Genomic DNA, 8,816 nt, shown 5'->3' with positions numbered 1-8,816 from the left:
GTTGCTCAGCACCTTGGAGATGGTTCCCTACCTGGCCCAGGCACCTCTCCCGGTGACGGTGCTCAGGGCCAGAGTCGAGGCTGGCTGGGTGAGAGATCCATCAGTGTTTGGCACAGATGCATGTTTAGTAAAAGTCAGTTATTGTTGTGGCTGTTTTTTCGAACATCAAGACCCAGGAAAAGACATAATTATCATGCTATTTGCATTGTAATGTCGACTCTGTAGAGACGTTAATGATCATATTAATGACAATGTCTTCATTAATTCGGGTGTTCTCTGTGCCAGGCACTAGATGTCAAAGGTAGGACTTTTATCTAACCCCCAGGCCGGCTTGTTGCCCATTTCAAAGATAAGGGCGGGAAGCTCCTTGGTATTAAGAACCCGCGTAGGGCCTCTTCACTCCTCCAGCAAGCACTCCAGTGCTCACACGCAGACGGAGAAACTAAGGCTCAGAGAGGTGAGGCCCCGGACCTGGCTGGCTGCGAGCAGACAGTGCAAACTCAGGTCCCCTTTCCCGCCCAGAAGCACAAGCTCCTGCGCCTTGTCCTTCCGCTGCGCCTGGATGCAGGGTTCGGACTGCACAGTGAGGACTTTTGAGTTGCAGAGAAATCGCTTGCAAATTGCTTCTCGGGATAGGTCCGATGTGTCCTCCGCTGGCGCCCGGCCTGGGATGTGGGGATTCCGCGTCCAGGGGTCCAGGGAGGCAGGACGAGGGGTCCGGGCGCCCACGCCCCGCTGCTCGCCCCGCGCCCGGCCGGGGCAGCTGCCGCTGGAGGGTCCGGCCCCGCGCCCGCGCCCGCGCCACGCCCTGCGCCTGGGCCCCGGCTCCGCCCGCGCTGGCGGCGAGCGGTCCGGGCGGCGGCGGCGGGAGGAGGAGCAGGAAAAGCGGCCGGGGGAGGAGGCGGAGGCGGCGGAGGCGGAGGCGGCGGCGGCGGGCGGGGCCGGGCCAGTTTAAAGCCCATCGAGGGGGTGGGGAGGCCGTGAGGAGGCTGGCAGGACCGAGCGGCGCGCCGGCAGCAGGCGCAGCGCTCGGAGGCCGAGGACACCCTCACGGAGCAAAGTTTGCGCGCAGCCCCTCTGGGGCCCGGGACGCCCCGCGCGCTTCACCCGCCAGAGCCGGGACGGGGGTCGCCGGCAGCCACGCGGGGACAGCCCGGAGAGGAGCCGCGCAGGTACGAAGTTGGGCGGGGAGCGCGGCCGCAAGTTACTTTGTGGTCGGCGCGGCGGGGCCAGGCGGGCGGGCGGTCCCCGCGCCGTCATTGTCTGCGCGCTGCCGCCGGGCTGGGGACGCCGGGCGCCGCGGGGGCGCGGCGGGCGGAAGGGCGTCGCCTGCGGGCCGGGGGCTGCGGCGCCCGGGGCTCGGCCGGCGGCGCGCGGAGGCGGGGAGCGGGCTGCGGGCGCGGGCGCGGCGAGCGGGCCGGGCTGTGCGCGCGGGTGTCGGACCCCGGGGGGCCGTGGAGCTGGTGGCGCCTCCTGGAACCATCCCGTCGGACGCCGGCAGCTCCGGGTGGAAGCCAGGGCTGGGCTGGGTGGGGGCCGCGCCGTCAGGGCTCAGGCCACGCTCCCGGGCCGCCCTGAGGATGGGCGCCCGCGCTCCTGCAACCCCTGGTGCGCCCGCGCCCGGGCGGCCATACACTCCTCAGCCCAGAGCAGCCCGGCCTCGGGGTATATGTACACACATATATTTTTTTGGTTCCGTTAGTGACCCCGCTACCCACCGCTGGGGCCCAACCTGGCTGGAGGGCTCGCGGATTAGCCGCCCGCCAGCCGTGGAAACGTGATAAGAGCCGTGCGGTTTGCAGAAGGAAATTTCTGACGCAACTCTCCTCCTTCCCCGATTGCCTCTCCAAACGCCCGCCCGGAGAAGGCCCTGCAGCGTGTGCCTTATGGAAAGTAGGGTGTTCTCCACTTTTTATTATGTTCTCCTCCTCTTGAGGTTGGAAGAAAAGCCAACTTTCGGTCCTCTGCCTTGACGGAAACGTTGGGAACTGTTGGGAGCCACAGGTGACCGGGACAGGGTCCCGGATCTGTGTGGCCCATGCACTCGAAAGAATGCTTTCTTGCAAACGTGGTGCCCAGTTTCATTCAAGAGATGCAAAGAAAAGACCCAAACAAGTAGCGCTCGTGAGTAAATACACGTCGTTGCACAACTTTCTGGGTGCTGCTGTTTACAAGGCCAGGCCCAGAACACTTTGTTTCTGAAAACGCTGAATCAGCCGTTTGGAGCCCCCAGCTTCGGAAATGGTGCTCCTCTCCACACCACGCTCGGTTTTCCTCGGAACACATGTTCGCGCGGCCACGCCGCTGACCGGGGCTTCCAGCACAAAGCTGGCGATTCCTCCCAGGAGTTCCCTTGGAGCCCCCTCCCTTTCTTTCTGGAAGGAAAAAATAGGTAGGACCTAGGTTTCTGTAGCAGAAAAAAAAATTCTGATTTATGGGGATAGGGAAGTGTCTTTTAAGGGAGGATTTTATATGGTAAAAGCCCTGAAACCAAATGTATTTCCAGGAATGATCTAGATGGGGTTTTTTTTTTTCTGCTCCAGATCAGAACTCTAGGATTACTGCACATAACATTTGAGTTTTATTGGGAATACTTGAAAGAGAAGGGCCGCACAGGCCAAGCTCCAGATTACAGGGAATTTGAGGGCAGCCTGGGTTACACGCCTGGCCACTGTGCTTGTGTAACTGAGAAGCTGGCGACCAATACTCCTGGAGCACTGCAGTTTATGAGACACCTTCAGAGTCTGGCTGTGTTTAATCCTCCACAGCCCCCGGTCCCATTTTACAGGTGTGGACACCGAGGCTCAGGAGGCTAAGTTGGCACGCCCAGGCTCACATGGCCCGTATGTGACGGACCTGTCACCAAAACCTAAACTTCGGATGCATTTTCTTTTTAGTTTTGTGCATTTTAGGCTTCTGCGCAAGTACCTGTGCCTCTGAGAGAGAAATGGCCTGAATTAGGTCCCTGCCAGACCCACACCCAGAGAACAAGGGGGCTCTAGGACCCTTCCGATGGCTCCCAGCCTGCCAGCACTCTGCCATGACGGCCCGGGCCATCATCAATATTTTCTTTTGTCCACTCACTGTTTATACTTAAACACATGTTTATTTTGGAAGGAGACGTCGATGTCCACAAAGTCATGACTTTGATACGCTCGTTGTGTTTATTGTCATTACAACCATGTTTTAATAAAAGCCGTGTGCACCCCAAAGTCTCCCATTGCCTGTTGTCTGTGGTCTGCATCGTTTGGGGGGAAGCACTGGGGCTGGGCAAAATGCCTTCTGTGTGCAGACCAGGAACCTGGGGCTGGAGAGGCCCCCGCCAGATACTCGGCCAGGGCTGTGTATGGAGGTGGCTGCCAGGATCGGAACCCAGGGCAGCTCTGGCTCCGTGACAGTGACTGTGTGTGGGGACAGTCAGCCTCCCGGGGAGAGAAGAACAAAGTCAGAATCTGAGAGCCAGTCCAGAAGTTTTGAGACCAATGATCCAGCTGCTTCAAGACTTCATGGCGTCTGGAGACCGAATTCCTGCTTGAACAGACGTCGACTTGTCCTAGAGATTTGGGGGTGGCGTAGCCTGTAAGACCCCATGCTTTAAAGGTCGTGTAATGAAAAGACCACACGCTCTCGGAATTCTGCTCGACCCTTCACTGCAGGGGAAGAAACACCCGTGTACGAAGGAGGCGCTGGAGCTCGTCCCCAGGACTCAGTGCTGGCTGCAGGGCACTTCTGTCCGGTGTCCTGCGGAGGAGGCCTGTGCATTTGCAGTTTGTGGCAGAAACCCTGTGTCTGTTTCACTAACCTGAAATTGCATGTGCTCGTGAAGAGAAGACATTTACTTTGCTTTTCATTTAGGTGATCAATCTTATGTTCAAGATTTAAATAAAACTTTCTGCTAGTGGAGATGTTTTTTCTTTAAACTAGCCCCCCCCCCCTTTTTTTTTTTTTGCTTACCCTCAGAAGTACAGGAGATCATGGGAGAAAGGAAGACAAGTCAAGCTACTTGGTAGGTGGTGCTTGACAAACAGGTGCTCTGGGGATCTGGGGACCTTCTACAAGGTCTGGGCTAATGTGTGTGTGGCTGATCTCATCCATTCCAGCCCTGGATGGCATTTGATTTGTGTTAGTATTTTAGCTGCACATTTCTGGGGCGCTGTCTCTGTCCCCTGCCTTCCCCTGCGAGGCTGCCTCCTCCACCACCTGCCCTCCCTGGCTCAGAGCTGCTTCTGAGCTGGTCTCTGGGCAATGGGCTTTTTTGTCTGTGCTCCCCGTAATCCTGGGGCCTGTTAACCCAGAGGAGATACAACCAGGCAAAGCTTAAAACCACCAGCTGCTGGAAAGGCCGATGTCCCTCCTTGAATAATGGAAGGAAAAACGGCATGGCTGTCCTTGGAGACGTCAACAAAAATCATCTCGGGTGGGACTGAGTGTGCGACTTCCTGCTTTGGGGGTACACAGACTCTTGGGAGAGCTCTCTCTGGGCTGGAAAGGCTGGGCCATGTGTCAGAGGAGCCTCGCTGTCCTCTGCATTGTCCTGCCCATACCTGCAGATGGGACATCGGGTGGAAACGCTTTCCCTGCCCCCAAAGTCGTGGTCTGGCTGTGGGGTTCCTGCCTGGGACCCACGGGCGATGGCAGCTCGTCCTGACTGGATGCCACTGGGAAAAGAGAATGTCCTTCCTGTGTTCAGCTGTCAAGTTTCTCATGGAATTTTTTTAGGGGGGGCGGGAGGTTCTGGACAGTCTAGATCCCGAATTTGAGGCTCTTCTTTGGGTTGGGGGTTGCATGATTCAGCATCCACAGCAGTAGCGGGGATCCGGGAGGAATCTGCCCCCTCTCTTCACCCAGGGCAGTGGCCAGTACTCACCACTGCACACAGACGCTGCCTTGGTAGGGCTCTGCTTTCTACGGTGCACTAGCTCCAGGAGCCCAGGCAAGTTAGCTCAGCTCCTCAGGAGAGTGGGAGTCATGGATTAGTGTGGGTTGGGAAGGCGGGATACTCTTGGAGTTGTGTGCACTCCCCCCACCCCCCTGAACCACGTGTGGCTCTTCGAGAGAGCAGGGAGACGCTGCTCCTGGCACGTTCAGCCCTGGCTTTGAGCTGCTCGAGTGCCCTGCTTTCTATTAATCTGCCAGGTCCGCTAGAAAGAGAACTCCGCTTTTGGTATTTTTGTCTCCCGGTGCTTTGCTCAGGTCAGCCGTACAAAACCTCTTGGGCTGAGGGTCTGAGCAGCCGTCCCCATGCCTGCGAGGTCTTTCCCTGCCTGCACACAGCAGACAGCTGGAGCTCCTTGTAGGTGGGACTGTAAGAGCAGAGGCGGGTGGTGGGGTATCCACCTCACCTGGCTGTACACCCATCCCAGCCAGATAGCAGTGAAGAACAGGCATCAAAAGTTTGTCCCTTGAGACCAGGAGCCAGAAATGCTCAGGCTCAGGCACAGCCGGGCTGCAGCATGGGGTGTGCAGAAGCTGCAGGACTCCCGGTGGTGGAGCTGGGGGTTTGGTCTCTAGGACCCCAAGGTTGGTTGGTGTCTGAGTGTCCAGAGACCTTGTTCTAGCTGGGACTGAGGTGTGTGTGCACTGCTGGTCCTGGCAGGTGGACTGTGCCCCTGGTGGGGGGAGGTGGGCTGTGGGAAGTGGTTCTGCACACAGGTGGGCATCCCAGTATCCCTCTGAAGTCCTGACCGGGTTTTTGTGCCAGGTCCACGGGCCTGAGCACCAGCAGGTACAACCTCACCTGGGAACGTGGCTCACGATGCAGTTGGCACAGAAAGAGCCTGGTGCATGCCTGGCTCCTCACTCGGAATTTCTCAGTAAGTAGAATGCGTGGTGGAGGGTGGCCATCGGGCCCCCTCTGTGAGCTGTCCTGTGTGTCACTGCGGGAGTCCTGTGGGGGCCTCTGAAGGCAGAGACCCACAATGGTTGCCTGAGACCCCTTCTCCCTCATCCAGTCACGTGCCTGTCCATAGCAGGGGCCTCCGGGACCACTGGCCGCCAGCTGCTGGGGTTCCTCTTGCGGTGCCCTTGGAGCGCAGGGACCCCGTGCACACTGGCTTCTGCGATGAGCCGGGCCTCTCGTTTATTATTTGTTTTTTTAACTTTCATCCCAGAGAGTGTCTGGGCAGTGGTTTCTTCCAGCCCTTTATGAGTCGAACACTCCCTTCAATATAAACATTTTATAATACCACGTATCTAATAGGAGTAATAATTTCAGGGTTCCCTGCTCCAGGAAACCCACAGTGACCAGCAGCCACTAGGAACCAAGGAACTTTGAAATTCAAAAGCTCAAACAGTTGCCTCAGGCATGGAGGGCTGGAGGGCGTGTCCTTTGGCCTGGGGACCATGCCCTCCCTGAACCTGGGCGCATGCTGGGGAAGGCTGCTCCCACCAGGTGGGAGGTGGCGCTGGCTGATGTCCAGAGTCTTCTAGGTGTTCTGTGTGGCCAGCACAGGGGGCGGGTTTGTGGCTTGAGAGTCTCCTCCTCGCTTTTTCTAGAATGCCCTTCTCTCTTCTGAAGAACTGGGTGCATCTCATGGAAAACCCTCCCGCTGTTTCTAGAGAAATGAGACTGGGACCTCTGCCGGCATCTTCTGGAGGCGTGATTGCACCTTGGGCGGGGGATGGGCAGGCGGAGCTCCCGGCCCCGGAACTGGTGGTCCCCCCAGGGAGAGAGACCCCATGTCCTGATGGCCTGGCACAGCCTCCCCAGACAAGTTCTGTCTATGATGGGTCACCCGGTGGTGTAACTCTCCAATCCCAGGACAGACTTTTTACATTTGGTTTGATTTTTTTTTTTCTCTCAAAGTGACATGTGTGCACAGAGTCAAATAATTCTCCAGAAGTGAGCAGGCTTATCAGTTGGTTTTTTTCTGTCTTTGCCTTCATATTTCTAAGCAGATGTCTGTGTATTAAATTGCAGTTCCTTTCCACCTGTTCCCTCCTCTATCCCCACCCTCCCAGCCCCCCCCTGTTTCCCTGCTTGGAAGGTCCTATCTGCACTCTACACTTGAACTTTTCTCTCCACCTCTCTCTTCTGGTGGCTCGGGCTGGGCTGGCACGAGCCACGGCCCCTGAAACGCTGCTCCTGGCTGAGCCCTGGACTTGACTGTGATAGCTTTGTCTGTCTTGTAGGACATTTTGTTTTCTCCGGGAGTTGCTCTGGCATCTGCTTTGTGGTTTATGTACTTATCACTCCCCGCCCCCACTCCAAACTGACACAGTTGTGCAAATGTCCTTTCACACACCCTTGGTATGTGGCCAGTTTTATCTTCTGGAAGCAATCTCTCACTGGGGCCTGGTTGCCCTCGAGACTCCATCCTGGCTGCCCTGGAATCTTCCTTCCGCATCATCCTGGGGAGCTGCCCTTTGCTTTGCTCTTGGACTCCTCTTGCCTGGTTTCCTTCCAACATCTGATGGTGAGCATTCCATAATAACTTCCAAAAAAGAGGTGCGTGCAGATTTTTTGGAGACCTCGCATGTCTGAAAATGTCCTTGGTCTCCGTTCACAGCTAATAGTTTGTCCGAGAATGCACATCTAATAGTTTTCCCTCAGAAACTTGAAGGCTGCCATTCTCTTTAGGCAGAACAAGATGGAGAAGGCAGCAAATCAGATTCTTGATTTGTTGTATGAAAATCTCCCTGTCGCTGTTTGCTTGTCTTCCCCCCTTTTTGACGTCTGGAAGCTTGTAGGCTCTTCTCTTTGTGTCTTTGTTTGGAAATCTCTTGAAGATGATGAGCATTGCTGGGGCCCTCGTCCGCCCTGCTGGGCATGCCCAGGGCCCCTTCAAACTGGGAACGCAGGGCCTTTGGGGATGGGACAGATTTTTGAGTTAATTCTTTCGTTTCCTTTCTTTCGCGTACTTCTCTCTTATGAGCATGGCGTTTATTTGCTGATCAGCGGCCTGGACTGGCTCTCTAGCTCCCATTTTGTCTCCCTTGTGTTGTTCTGGGTTGTAGAGCAAAGCAACTTGACTCTAACTTTTCCAGCAGACTTTTCTATCTTCATTTTTAATTTCTAAGGACCTCTTTGTTTCTTTTGGGCTTTTTAAACTGACTTTATTATTTTTTTTAGAGCAGCTTTAGATTCACTACAAAACACGGAGTGGAAAATAGAGAGGTTTCCTATCTCCCCACCCCCCCACCCCCCAGGGGCTCTACCGCCTCCCTCCCCAGCACCACCCCCACCAGACCTGGACGTGGGCTGTAGGCGGTGAACCTACGGCGATGAAACATCACCCACAATGATTATTCTTATTTTAATGGTGTAGTATTCCTGTTTCATAGATGCACTGTTTATTTTTTTAATCTTTTTGGAGATACTGGTTTTTGTTTTAGTTTTTTTTCTGCAGTTTCCTCTCTCCCGTTTTTACAGCATTTATTCATTTTTTAAATTTTTTCTGTGTCTGTGTCTGGCTGACCCAGAAAGCAGAACCTAGGGCAGGCAGGAACTCCTGTGAGTGTTTATTTGAGTGTGCAGGCCTGGGGGAGCGGGGGGAGGGGTGGCAGGGCAGGCCCTCAGCACAGGGCCGGGCCTTCTGGATCCCTTCCTGGCCTCTTCCTCTGTCTTCCCTCTCACTCTCCCACATCCTGGACCAGCCGTTTTGAGCTGGGAGCCCTGGGATTCCTCCAGGGCCCTGTGGCAGAGGAAGCCCTTCCGGCCAGCAAGCCCCTCTTCTTACCCTGGAAGCTGTAGGAGGCCAAGAGGAAAGCTGGGTTCTCCCCTGCCGATAACTGGCTCTGGGACCTGAGGCACATCCATCTGTCTGCACTTGGGTTTCTCCTTGACTCACAGGGGTGGACTCTGTGCCTTGGGTCCT

The 8,816-nt window shown here is 56.0% G+C and overlaps 1 protein-coding gene across 2 annotated transcripts in view; it reads left to right on the top strand.

Moving 5' to 3' along the window:
- The first annotated feature begins 960 nt into the window (after positions 1 to 960).
- Positions 961 to 8,816, top strand: part of GRB10 (growth factor receptor bound protein 10) — a 115,982-nt gene continuing 108,126 nt past the window's right edge. The window contains exon 1 of one of the 2 annotated variants that reach the window (XM_037156079.2): positions 961 to 1,172. The gene's annotated coding sequence lies outside the window, so the exon portion shown is untranslated. The remainder of the gene's footprint in view (positions 1,173 to 8,816) is intronic. The other variant, XM_037156076.2, reaches the window with a different exon arrangement.

This window comes from Artibeus jamaicensis, unplaced genomic scaffold, assembly GCF_021234435.1.
Source record: "Artibeus jamaicensis isolate MK-2021 breed Jamaican fruit bat unplaced genomic scaffold, CSHL_Jam_final contig_1016, whole genome shotgun sequence".
NCBI lineage: Eukaryota > Metazoa > Chordata > Mammalia > Chiroptera > Phyllostomidae > Artibeus > Artibeus jamaicensis.
The sequence above is the reverse complement of the archived record's forward strand: the minus strand, read 5'-3'. Positions and strand labels throughout refer to the sequence as shown.